Source organism: Balearica regulorum, chromosome 24 (assembly GCF_011004875.1).
Source record: "Balearica regulorum gibbericeps isolate bBalReg1 chromosome 24, bBalReg1.pri, whole genome shotgun sequence".
NCBI lineage: Eukaryota > Metazoa > Chordata > Aves > Gruiformes > Gruidae > Balearica > Balearica regulorum.
Genome location: NC_046207.1, coordinates 5,400,719 through 5,414,533, shown reverse-complemented (window position 1 = coordinate 5,414,533; position 13,815 = coordinate 5,400,719).

The following is a 13,815-nucleotide window of genomic DNA, read 5'->3' as shown; positions in this document are numbered from 1 at the left end:
CTTCCAAACTCTTTCTTTAAAAAAAAAAAAAAAAAAAAAAGAAATTCTTTTGCATGCCTTTGCGCTGCTTAACTTTATTTCGAACTTTAAATCCCAAGATTTCTTCGGCATTTGGTAGCTCCCTCCTGTCTTACAAACCAGGCGATGTTTTCCCAAAAGCAGGGCTGCAGATTTCTGTCTCCAACGGGGAAAAAGAAAAAAAGGGGGGAAAAAAAAAAAGAGGGAAAAAAAAAAGCCCCAACCCCTTACCCAGCCCGGAGTTCCATTGTCCCGTCCCCTCTATTTCTTTATAAACCTGAAGCTACTTGAGCGAAGTGAGTGGAGCCGCGGAGGCTGGACCGAGGGATTTTAACTCTCTGCTCAGGAGGCTAATTTTGGGGAAACAGTTACCTCGGAAACCTTTCTGGGGGAAGGGAAGCTGCAGCTCTGCAACGCATGCTGTTCCCTTTCAAGCTTCGTCTGTCTCCCACATGAAAAGTTGCTTTTAGTCTTCCTCTGCTGCTTTTTTTTTTTTTTTTTTTTTTTTTTTTGGTTCGAATGGCAAAATCTGAGTAATTTGATAATAATAATTTGTTAAACTATATGTACAATCAACCACAGATGATCCCGATTTAGAAACAATCCAAAAGGAGGAGGAGGAGGAAGCGCATTCCTGAGTATGCGTGAAAAAAAATTTAAAATAACTCCAACATCGACTTTAATTCGGGAGCGGAGATCACCTGATTTGCTTTTTACCTTCTCGCCGGCTGACGGGAGGGGAGCGTCCCGATGCCAATCCCGAGTCTGCCGGGGGAGGAATCACTGCCAGGGTTTTCCCCCCTCCCCAGCACCCATGGGCGCACACCCCCGCAAACGCTTGGCCTTGCTGCGGAAAGAAAATACCCCGTTTTCCAAATCTGGCTGCGTTAAACCACCACATTTCACCCTCGTTTTCCACAGGCAAGAGTTTCCTGTGAGTAAAGGTCTGCCGGCCAACACAAACACCAAATTCCTCTTTGTTTGGGTAGAGGGGAGGGGGAAGAGTTTGCATCGCGATGGACGGAAAGTGGCCGGTTAGGGGATACTGCAGCTCGTTGCAGTGGTTGTCGGCGTGGTTCGCTGCGAGGGACCACAAAAAGTCCTGGTAGCAGCCAGCCCGGAGTTTCCCCTCGCAAATATAAGGGAGATCCAGGGTATTTTTCTTTCCACATAAAGCCAGAGCCATTTTACCTATAGGCTGAGCTTTGCTCCGTGCCAGACTGGAGGAGGGGAGCGTGGGGTGGAGGGAAGGAGCTGGCAGAGAATATCCCTGTCCGATGTGGCTGATGCAGCCGCGGGGTTTATCGGGGGGTCTGCTAAAGAAAATACAAGTCCGAGCAGCGGAATAAACTGTTCCCGATCGCTTGTGGGGCTGTAGAGAGGACCCGGAGCCCCCTGATCGCCAGCCAGGAGGAAACGGGGCTCAGAAGCCGCGCACAGGCGAATGTATGGATACGTCATTTCCCAGTAAACCTCTGTCAACAGGGACACAGATAGACAATATTTTGGCTATGGATAAAGTTCAATATGGAATATGTGCGGGGGGGGGGGGGGTGTGCGTTGACTTCTCTATAGGGACGCAGACAGCTCGAAGTGGGACATACAGAGACTTTGCAAATGTGTGTGTGTGTATATATATATATACATATATATAGTGGTGGGCAGGATACTCGCGGCCGGGGTGGTGGTTCATAAGCAAAGGCGGTTTAGCAGCACCGTAAGTGCTCCGTGTTCCTGCTCCAGGCGCCCTCGGTGCTAACGCCGCGGGTCCCCCACTGCACGCAGGGTCCCGGGTGTCCCGTCCCTCGCTCTGGCACCTTCACCCCGGTTTAGCAACGTATAGACGAGCTGGTCGTTACGAGGTGTACGGTGGCTTTTACACTTCTTTAGCGTTAGGGTGGCTGCAGGCCTTGATATGGAAATGGCCACGGAACGGGCTGCTCCGTGGGTCCCACGCGAGGGCTGGGGCCGTGCTGGGGGGGGGGGGGGGGGGGGGGGGGGGGTGCACCGATCCCCAGCGATGCTGCTTGGGAAAATGGGCGCAGCCAGGAGACCTGGCAGTGTCTACAGCTGTGTGCCTGTGTATTTGTGTATTATTTGTATATTTGTATCCCAGCCCAGCTACTGCTCCCGGGGGGGTGTGTGTGTGTGGGGGGGTGTCCAATCCCCCCCCCCGGGAAGAGGGGTCAATAACCCGGGGGTCCCCGCGGTAATCCTCACCCGTGAGGCATCCCCGGGAGATTTCTCCCTCGTACCTGTCAGGGCTGGTTGTTTCCGCAGGAAGCAATAAAAGTTATCAGGGTATGAGGTTATTCCCATTTCCAGGGGATCCTGGAGGCGCAGGACCCCTCTCCCCTCGCTGGAGCGGCGGAGGAAGGGGGGGAGCGAAATAAAAGGGGGGGGGGGGGTGTCCTCAGGTTAGTTTACTCCGGTAAACTCATCCCCACGCACTTCCCCCAGTGGGTTCAGGTTTAGATAAGGTGCGGTTTTGCCTGACACGGAAGTGCACACGCACACGGCGGGGCGCCCACGGGTGCAGGCGAGGCGCTGCGCTGGAGGAGGAGGGGGATCCACGCGTGTCCGTGGGGTCCGGGTGGGACGGGGGATCCGTCCTGCGCGGGTCAGGGTCGGCTCCGCACCTTCCTCCCGGGGCTCTCGGGCAGAGACAGAGCAGGAGCCGCTGCAAACATCTCCCGCGGCCGCGCAGCAGCGCAGATCCCGCAGGCTCCGGCTTCCCGTGGGATTTCCATGTTGGTTTTTCGGTGCCTCATTTTCTGTTTGATCCGGTGCAAGGACATCAAAGCTTAAGTGAGGAAAATAGAAATAAAAATTAAAAAAAACCCAAACAACCCAAAACTGAAAACCCCAAATAAATTTGAGTTACGCTGTTTAGAAGAAGTTTTAGGGACTGGGGCTCCTCTGTGTGGGTTGTGCATGGTGTATGTGAGGTCTCTCATCGCGGGTGGGTGGGTGGGTTTGGTTTTTGCTCTGATAGCTCAAATCTCACTTGTGGCCCTCCCAAGTTGAGCATCCCTGGCAAAGAGCAGGCGAGGGGGGAGATAGGTGCAAAAAGAAAAAAAAAAAAAAAGCAGGTGCCAGCAGGAAAACAGGAGAGATGCTGCGGGTGGGAGCTGGGGCGAGGGCAGGGAGTGAGCAGGGAGGAATTCACAGAGCGGTTGGCACTTAGGGAGGCTACATCAGATTTACCACGAAAAAACTGATTAGAAATTAATATTGGCCCAACTGAATTATTTCAATTGCAATAAATCATTTTATTTACTTTCTTTTCTTGCCACAAGCAAATCCTAGAAAATGAGGTGGCCAAAATGATGCCAAGATCCCTCCGTGCAGCGATCCCTAGAGCAGGGACGGCCTGGCCGTGCCCCTGTGCAGAGCAGACACCCCTCAGCAAATGCTCCCACGGCGGTTCCCATCCAGAAACCTACGTGGAGAGGCCGCGCGTTCCCACCTTCCCGCTGCTTGCTGGGGCAGGGTGGGCCTAGTGCTCCCACTGAGAGAGTCCAGCTCTCTGGGGGGGGGGGGGGTGTTGGTGGAAAAGGCTTTTGGCTCAGATATGAGGAGTGTTTTCAAGGAAAATATTGAAATTCTGATTATTTTTTTAAATTTCAAACAGTTTGTAAAAGATCTGCAGGCAGCCCACTGCGTCTGAGGGAGCTGAAAGCAGCCCAGCACCAGGCACTGGTTAAAACCCCTAATATTTTGATCAGAGGCAGTTGTTACTCCTGACAGGCACTTAAGCTGTCTGGGATGAAAATATTTCTACAAATCACTTGGTGCATTGGCTTTTTAAACATCCCTGGTACATTTTACAGGCTACAGGAGGGAGCTGAAGAAGCAGACCCAAGCCCCACCAGGCCGGTCTGCAGGACAGACAGATGGACAGGCCAGGGCCAACCCCGGGGGAGGAAAAAAAAAAAAGGGGGGGGGCAAAAAACCAAAAAAGCCTCCTTCCCTTTGGGGTGGTGGGTAGGTTCATAACTGCTCTCCCTGCTCCAGGATCCACCTTATGCTGCCAGCAGCCAGGGCTTGCTAAAAAGCTCTCAGATGCACTCAAACGCAGAGCGATTCTCTCTGGTTCACACGGGATAGGGTTATCTTTCAGGAGTTCTTTCTTATTTTTCAAGATTTCTCTCTCATTTTTCAGGATTTCCCTCCTTTCTTCTCCACGAGCAGTTTGTGAATAATATTCAATGCAACCAAAAATTGTCTCTGCGTTCTCAATCTAAACATGGAGCACACTGCATTGCTAATCAATAATATTTTAATAAATCCTACTATTCCTAAAATAATATTTGACTTTATCTCGCAATTAATTTTCATATTTCTAACATGCTTCTAGAAAACCGGTGGCTGAGGAGAACGGTGGAGTGTGGAGCTGTGCAGGGCCGTGTATCTGCGTGCACCGGGCTGGGAGAATTTGCAGTAAATCTGGGCTGCTGATGCAGGGGCTGTTATTAGTAGATGTTTGGTTCTTTTCAGATATTTTTTTTTTTCTTTAGGTACTACCCCAGTGCAAACAAAAGCAGTATTTAGTGACAATTTATAAAGATGCAAATCCCGCTCCCCTCTCTTTTGTTTCAAAATACAAAGAGAGAAAAAAGTGGGTTTAGTTTGAAAATAAGCTCGGCTTACAGGGCTGCAGGCTGGGGCTATCCCTGCTGCTGCTGCTGTTGTTCCCTTTTCCTCCCCGTAAAAAAACACGGGGATTTAAAAAAAAAAAAACCAAACACAAAAACAAAACAAAAACAAACCACAAAAAAAAAAAAACCCAACACAAAATAGCAAACAATAAAGAATCGAAAATGTGCAATCTGATGAAAATTGCAGGGTTTAAACTACGGGAGAGGCCTAGGAAGAGCAATAGATTGCATCAGACCAAATGGTGCCGCTCAGACCGCGTTTAAAAGGTTTCGAGCCTTGCTCGGAGTAAAACCGAGAGATTTAAGGCAAAGCCGGGGCAGGTCCCGGGGAGCAGATCCCGAAAGGATGGAGGAACGAGTCGTTATTTTTTAATCAGCTGAGTCGTTTGCTCCGGAGCTCTTTTGCGTGGTTTTACTGGCGTGGGAGGAGGGTCCCAGTTCAGGGAATTAAAAACTCGCCCATCCTTCCACTGACTTCAAACATCCCAAGGTCGCTCGTTCAAACTTTCTGCTGTATTTCTATCTTTCTTAATAAACAGCCTTTCACCATCCTCTAACAAAGAAACCACATTTTCTAGAGAGCAGCTGAAGGAAATTATACAGTAATAAACACTGCCGCTTGAAAAAAAAAAAAAAAGTTTGTTTGTTTTCCTAAGTAAATACAGCTAAAATACTTCCAAGAAGGTTTCTTCTCCTGGAGAAAACCTTGCGAAGAGGCTCGGAGGAGGGTCCTGGGGAACCCGGCAACTTCGAGGGATGAGATGTGAGGCTGGAAGGGGAGAACCTCCATTTTCCTCCTGTCTTCAACGAGCCTATTATTTAAAAGATTGGGTTTGTGACGATTGAGAGAAGTGTATGTCTTTAAAACAACCCCCCCCCCCCAAAAAAACCAACAGATTTCTAAGAAAGAGAAGAAACGAGTTTGTAGATGGAAGATTTCATGCCGCAATCTTAAAGCCAGCAGAGAATTGACATTATTCTTCTGTCGCCTTTTGATGTTTCCCATATTACATTGTGATTTGGTTGTTTTCCCTCTTCTTGCTTAATCCAGGCTCTTACTCTTTTTATACGGGAACAACTACTAATAAAAAAAAATTTTGCAGATTAGTAAATGATAAGGCCAGAACACTTTCCTTTTAACAAATTTCATCTGAAGAAATCTTAATTCTTGGGATTTTTTTCCCCTTTAAATCTAACCCAGCTAAACCAGGGAAAGTCTCTTATTATGTCTAACCCATTGATTTACTACTAACGCAGGATTTTGTTCGCTAGTTCAGTTTAGAATTAAAAGAATGCTGGAAAATATTTTTGTTGCTAAGATAAGCTTAAACCAAAACTCTTCCTTGCCGTTTAATAAGTGCTGGTATCAGTAGAAATTAAAAGCGATGCAAGAAAGCCACAATCTTTCAGTCTTTTTATAAGATAGAGAATGATCTTGGATATTGCCTTTTCCCTCAAAGAGCATTTTATATTCTTTGGGAAACATTTATCAATTCTTATTTAAATCGCACTCATACCTACAACACTTAGTCCTTAAATTTTAAGTGTTCTATTTAAAGCAATTACGATCAAAAATTCCTTCGCGACAGACAAATACCCTCGGAGCATTTTTAAACTGTGTAAAGTTTCATGTTGTCAAACTTTAAAAGGGGGAAAAAAAAACTTTTTTTTTTTTTTTTTTTTTTTACCTTTTACAAAGTATTTCTCCTGCCTGTTATTGATTGACAAGTTTATTATTATTATGAATGGATTCTCCCATTTCCCAGTCCTCTTCAAGGCCTGATGTGGATTGAGAGCCTGACCAGTTGCTTATTGACCCATGATGGCTATACAATGACCCTGCTGCCCCCAGCCTGACCCTGGGACCCCCGAAGGACCCAGCCCAACAGAACAGGGCTCAGATATGCAAAGTTGGAGCTTTATGGGGTTTGGGGAGGGGAGGGAGAGATTGCAAAGTGGGCGAGGGTTTCATTAACAAAAATGTGTTTATTGTAAATAAAAAAGGCAAAGGGGCTGGTTAAAGGGACACGTCCTAAAGGATCGAAGCTACCTTCTGGATGGGGAATGCTGGAAGCCTTGGAGCCCTTTTAATACCAACACATGCCTAATTGGTGACAATAAAAGGAGGAAGGCTGACACTCGCTCTGCTGAGTTTCCTGGCTGCCTGGGTGATGTTCAGTAAGTATTGCTCGATTTCAAAAAGTTACCGAATTTGCTCAAGTTTGAAATGGCAACCTCCTTTAGGGAGGAAAATAGAGGATCCCCGTGGAAAGGCCCACTCGCACCCCGGCTATTTTCCCTTCCCTCCCTGCGAGCATCCCTGCGTGGGGGGTGTCTGCGTCCCGCTGAAGTGGGAAGCTGTACCCTCATTTTGTGCTGAGACCTGGTGCTCGTACAATGAGAGGAAGCAAGGCCTTCAAAAGTGTAATCAGCGGGGATGAATGAAATAAAAAAAGGTTAGGGTGGATATCAGCATCAATATTCACCCTTTGTCTTTTTTACCCACTAAGTGAGGAAATGAAGAGGAAAGACATCTCCTCCTACCCCTGAAATGCAGCTCCTCTGCTTGGCTACTGTACAGGGTTTGTGGGCGAGCTAATAATTATTTGTGAGAGGTGGTATGTGGCCCAGAAAGCGTTTGTTTTGTGAAACAGCATTTCGCTCCATTTCAGAAAGTAAGGGGATCCGCTCCCCACCCTCACTCCCTCGTTTAATGGAGATACAGTTGTTTAAATAATTTCCCTCTTCCCAAAACAAATGCAGGAGAATGAGAGCTCATTTTTTATCCTAATTGATGGATCGCTGAAGACAAGCCTTTGAAGAAAACGGCTGTCAACAGTGGGAGATACCCGGAGCATCTGGGTTAGATAGGTATAAAGCAAGGAGCAACCTGCATTCTTTGCGAGGCTGGATGCTCTCAGATTATAAACCACGGCGATTGCTTTTGATTTCGCCATAAAAACCAACAGCAGCAGCAGCAGCAAGTTGTTCTGACACTCTCAAAACATCTGGATTGTAAAGTTTGCTGGTTTCTGGCAACAGCAACAATAATAATAAAATCTCTCGCCGTACGGGCAGCTCCCCAGGGTTTCGCCAGGGTTTGGGCTCGACCCGGCCGAGATGTTTGTTCTGCTGCACGACAGAAAATGTTCGTGTGCGGGCACATCTCAAACACCTTTTCGACGGGGGATGCAGGGGATAACCCACCAGATCTCTGCGGATCCAAAGAGAAAAAGCTCTTGCAATTCCTAATCGCGGGGCCCGTGCACCTAAAGGCAAGAAATAGCAGAGCTGGGGGATAGGGAGTGTGTGTGTGTGTGTGTTTAAATAGCCTGAATTTTGATTTAAATCTTGGGTTATGGGAGAGATTTGTACAAAACCTGGTGTACGGGAGGACACGGTGACGCCAAACGCTCATGGGGCACAAGGAGCCCTGGACCGAAGTGGCTGCGTGTCCTTGCACGCTGCGGTGCGTGGCAGTGCACGGGTCTGTGCACCCACGGACACGCAGAGGTGTGGGGTCTCCATACCCAGCGCGACCCGGGCAGGAGCTGCTCTACCTGCTATTGAGTTGCCTTAAACCCTGGGATTTGGGATGAAAAAAAAAGTTATTGAAAGGTTGAGAATTGTTCTCGAGTACTTTCCGCACATTACCCCGTGTGTAGGGGAGGAGGTTGCATCTGTTTGTCTTTAATTGATTTTATTATTATTTTTTTTAACACGGTGGTATCTCCCAGCTGCCAAATGGCTCTCGGTTTCCGAGACGCTGAGACCTAAACGGAGAGGAAAGCACCGAGCTGGGAAACAATAAAATATAAAATATTTGCGTTTCACTCCAAAATGGACATTTCAGCTCCACTTTTTAGGAAACGCGTGGCAGAAGTGTCCCACTCCGGGAGAGCCTGTCACACAGAGCTGTGTGTCCCGTGTCCGTGTCCCCGTCCCCCCCCAGCTCCTGCAGCCGCCTGTGCCTCGGGGTGGGGGTGGGGGGTTCTCTCGCCCCCCAAATAGAGATGAGACGAAGAGATGCCTTTGGGGAGCGGCTTCGGGGCCGCTTCCAAGTTAGCTATCATCTCAAAATCAATGTCCCCGAGGGAGCGGACACCGAGACTCGGGGGGGGGGACCCCGGGCACCGGGGGCAGGCGGCGGCACCGGATCCCCCGGAGCGGTGCCCGGCCGGGGTGAGCGGCGATCGCTCCCGAGCTGCGCGGGATGAGCGGGGCAGCGGCGGGGGCCGAGAGCGGGAGGCGGCTGCAAGGCGGGGTGTGTGTGTGTGTGTGTGTGTGTGCTCGGCTTCAGCCTGGGGTACCCGGTGCTGCTGTAGCCGGGGCGTCCCGGGATCCGGCTCTGCTCGCCCCGGCTATTCCTCCTCCTTCCACTGAATTTTCTCTGTGGTGCTTGTGAGAAGGGACCCATAAAAACACGTGTCGCCTCCCCCCCCAGGTTGCTCTAAATACCCCGGCAGGAGGGTGCCGGTGCCGCTGCCCCCTCCTGCCCTCCCCGCTGCCGGAGCTGGGCATGAAAAAGCGGTGACAGCGGCAGCCGCCATCCTCCTCCGGCTCCATCCCTTCATCCCAGCGCCCCTCTGCCGCCCTCCGCTGCCATCTCCCCTTCCCCCGGGCCACACATCACCCCCCCCAGCCCCTTCCCACGCCCGCACCTCTCGGCACCGGCTCCCGAGCTCAGCCTCGCCGGTAACTTTCCCCTTTGCCTCCGGCGATGCACTTTGAAAAAAAAAAAAATGAATAAATTAGAGGAGCCTCTGGGCCGTCCCTTCCCCGGGGAGGGTCTGTGCCCCCGCTCCGGGAGGGGCCGTGTTTGCTTTGGGGTTGCGGTGCCACCGGTTTGTTTCCACGCCGCTGCCGGGCTCCGAGAGCCGCACACCCCGGGAGATGCGGCCGTGCCCGCACCGGAGCCCGGACACCCACTTGCACCCTTCTTCCCGGGGGCTCTGGTCTGGAGGGACTCGCATCCCAGGGAGCCTCAGCCCCAAGTCTCCTCCTGGGGAAGAGCGAGGTCCCAGCGCGGTTTTTCTCTGCTAAACCCGACCGCTCCCGGGAGAAGCTCCGCTCAGCTTCGGCTGCCGGGATGGAGAGAGACCGGGATGGGGCAGGGGAGGGCAGGGACTGCATCGGACGGACAGGGGACCCGAGCGGAGGATGGATGGATGGATGGATGGATGGATGGATGGATGGATGGATGGATTGGCGGGAGAAATAGTCGAGTTCAGGCTCTTGCGGTCATTCCCATTTCTGAAAGGTTTCACCCTCCCCGGAAAAGTCGGCACTTCCCCTACAGCGGCCCCCAGCCATGAGCCCCCACCTCCTCGCCCTGTCCGCTCAGAGCCTGCCCCGGGGGTAGTCCCCGTCCCTGCCCGCTGCCCCGGGGGCGCGGCCGGAGGATGCGGGTTTGGGGGGGCTGGGGTTCGCCCGGCCCCGGGCTCAGCGCCCCCCCGGAGCTGCCGGGGGTGGGGGGGGGGGGTGGGGGGTGGGGGGGCTCGGCCCGGTGGGGAAAGGCGAGATGCTGGCGCCCCCCGGAGGTCTCCCACGGCCAGCCTGGACTCAGGGCACGCGTTTAGGGGGGGGGGAAAAAAGGGCATTTTTAGGCTTTGCCCAGCAGAGGTCCCCGGCTGCCTTCCCACGAGCAGCCGGCGGCTCCCCGGGCCCGCCGGGCCAGTCCCGGCCCGGTGCTGCTGTTTGCACCCACCCGGTAACGCCGTGACACCCCCCCCCACCCCCACCCCGACCTCCGGGGCATCTGCTCAGCCCCCCCGGCCCCCCGGCCCCCGAGCATCACGTCCCGGCCTCCTCAGCGCCTTGGGACCCCGTGGGGCTGGTACAGACCCCCCCCTCCCCGCCCCCGGGTGGGGTTTCTTCTCCTCCACGGGCTTCAGAGCAAAGCTGCCGGTTTGCCCGGCAGAAACAGAAACTCCTCGCAAGGGAGAGAGCAGCAGCGAAGGGAAAATCCCCTTTCCCAGCCCACTTTAGGCAGAGATATGTTACTGTCTCCTGCATGCCAGGGCACACAGCAAGCAGCCTGACTTTACAGAGATCGTTGGGAGATTATTTGAGTGAAGTGGGTAGCAAAATTCAGGGCAGGGACCTGGAAACACACCCGCTGGGTTGGGTAGATGTGGTTAAAGCCATTGCAAGGGAAAATGCACCCACCTCGAGATAACAATTCCCCTGCAGGAAGGGGTCTGTACGGAAAAGCGCCACTAAAACGTGTCACGTCGGAGCTGACACTTAGAAAATCCCATTAACCCAACTCTTTCTGCCTCCTTAAGTGACACAGTTCTGTAAAATGAGTCTCATTTTCAATTTAAGGTCTTCTCACTATTTTTGTAATCATCGACGAGCCAAAACAGAGTGAAAGAAAGAAAGAGAACATAGTAGGTTTGTCTATATTAGGAAATTACTTTAAATATACTGCTATGTTTGTGCAAACCTCCCATGTAGACCCATTACTACTTTATACTGCACTTATGATAGATTATTTTAATTTAGCAAATAACCAGATTGAATTAAACTAATGTGAATCTTAATTAAAGCTGGACTTAGTGCACCTGAATAGCTTTTGCACCAGTGAAATTCCTCAGCATAGTCCAGTCAGCATCACGCCAGCCATCTACAGGCTTGTTCCAAAGCAGCCTGCCACGGCCTTGCCCTCAGAGAGCTTTGTGCACTGATTTTTGACGCTTTTAGAAATTATTGCCATTGCTGGGTCTCTCGAGTTGAGTGCAAAACCACTTGGGCATCAAGATAGATAGGTATGAATCATGGCTAAACTGATTTATTCCAAATATTACTCATGAATTAGGCTGAAACCATCAGCCTAATTTTGATGCCTTATCTCTCGTTGGGAAGCATTGCACAGAAGTGGTGACGGTGACTTTACACACTATTTTGGGGGTAAACCTCAAGGATGTCAGAATTTGGCCATCTTTTATTTTCCAAGCGACAAGCTATGACTCACCAGTGACTGAGTAACAGGTTACGGCCTCAAAAATTTCTGATGAGTAATTGGGTGTGGAAGGACATCTAACCCATTCTGTAAGTCACTAGATACACGCATGATTAAAAGGACAATCCTAACAGCAAGGCAGACTGGCAGAATCCATGATAAATCACTGAAATTATTAGTAAAGGAAACAGTTGTTTCCTCTGGCAAATAATTAGGACGTTTATACTAAACAGGCACCTCAGAACGGTCCATGCAAATCTCCCAAGAGTAGTGACAAAGGACTGAAGGTCTGATTATGTTGTCTTTTCTGTCCTTGGAGCTCTTACTGAGAACCAGAGCCACTCACCGGATGATAAACACGTGAAGTGCAGCCTGCTGCTGCCCCAGCCCCCCCCAGGCCTGCAGGCCCCCTGCCCCACACCGGGCACCCGCTGCTCCCAATCCCACCAGCCCTGTGGGGCTTTGGGGGCAGGGGGGGGGCTCAAAGGGCGTTGGAGCGTTTGTAGTGTTGAGTATGGAGAGGTGCCGGGTAGATGTGGGTAGCGGGAGGGAGAGATGGAGGGAGGGAGGGATGGAGGGAGGGATGCAGGGATGGAGGAAGGGATGCAGGGATGGGGGGATGCAGGGAGGGATGGAGGGATGGGGGATGCAGGGAGGGATGGAGGAAGGGATGCAGGGATGGAGGAAGGGATGGAGGGAAGGATGCAGGGAGGGATGGAGGGATGCAGGGATGGAAGGAGGGATGCAGGGATGCAACCAGGGATGCAGGGAGGGATGCAGGGACAGACATCCTCCAGGGAGGTGCATCGCCTTTGCTGCCTGTAGGGTGGGCGAGGGGGGGCACAGGGCCGCCTGTGCTCAGGGCCGCCCGGTCCCTGCCCCGGGCTGCTCTCGGGGCCCCCCTGCGGCCCCCCCGCTTCCTGCCCGACCCCCGGGAGCACGGCACCGCCCCCACAGCCTGCGCGTCCGCGGCCCCGGCGCTGCGCGGAGGCAGGATGTCGTTGCCTGAACCTCAGCGCTGCAGCTCGCAACCAAAAAAGCCGCCGATCGTTTCCTGTCAATATTCACGGCGCTTTCTCAGCCCCGGCGGTTCCCAGCCCCGCAGACCCGGGCACGGTCCGGGCTGGCTCGCTGGAGCCGGGTACCGGACACCGGGCAGCTCCGCCACCAAGTCCCCGCATCTGCACCGGGGGTCCCGGCAGCCCCCTCCTGGGTCTGCAGCACCCAGCACACCCCCTGGGCTGTCGATAAAGATTTTTTTTTAATTTTTTTTTTTTCAGTAATCTTAAGGAACGGGAGGGATCTGGGTGAGAGCTGACACCCCTCCCCAGCCCTGGGTGCTATGTGGTGAAAGGTGTGCAGCAGCAGCAGGGCTTGTGCAGCTCCGTGCATGACTTTTTCTGCAGAGCTCTGGGATGGATTCTTTTGCATACTGGAAACCAGCTTGAGAAGTCATTAAATATATATTAAAAAGTATATATATATATATAGGTAATTTGGGAGGAAGGGAGGAGGAAGCCCAACCCTGTGCAGGTTTAGCACCCTGGACCGTTGTTGGCTTGGCAGGGCGGTGAAGGATGACGGCCTTTCCCCACCCCCTGCCCCACGCCTTGCCGTGCCATGGGGCCTGCCCAGCCCGGGCTATTTTCAGCCCTGGGAAGATAGCTTCATCCTGGAACAGCGACTTGGTTTTGTGCAGTCACTGCAGGGCTGTTACCTTCAGGCTTTTACCTCAAGTTTCCTGTCTTAAAGGCAGTTTCCGATAGCGTAGCCAAGAACCGAACATACAATTGCAAGCTAAGCTGATGCAATGCTCTAAACCAATGCAAGGATGTCAACACAGAGCGTTTAATTAAACTGGTTTGTAAACCAATTAAATGAGAGCAACTGGTGGGTATAGGCAAAGCTTCAATTACTGCCAAGTATTTTTTAAAGGCGCTAAAAACACAGGAATGTGAGGAAAAAGTCCCAAGGCACAAAGGGAAACAGGTGTCTAAGTCCCACTAAAAAAAGATCTGCTTGTGATTATTAATCCCCCCTTTCACATCAGGACCTCAGCCGAAGACTCGGGGCCTGAATCTATGAAGCACCTAACAATCTGCCGCGCCAAAGCACCCCGGGAGAGTTTAAATGCTCTCCAAAGCCTTCGTCCTGCTCCGCGTGCATCAGCAG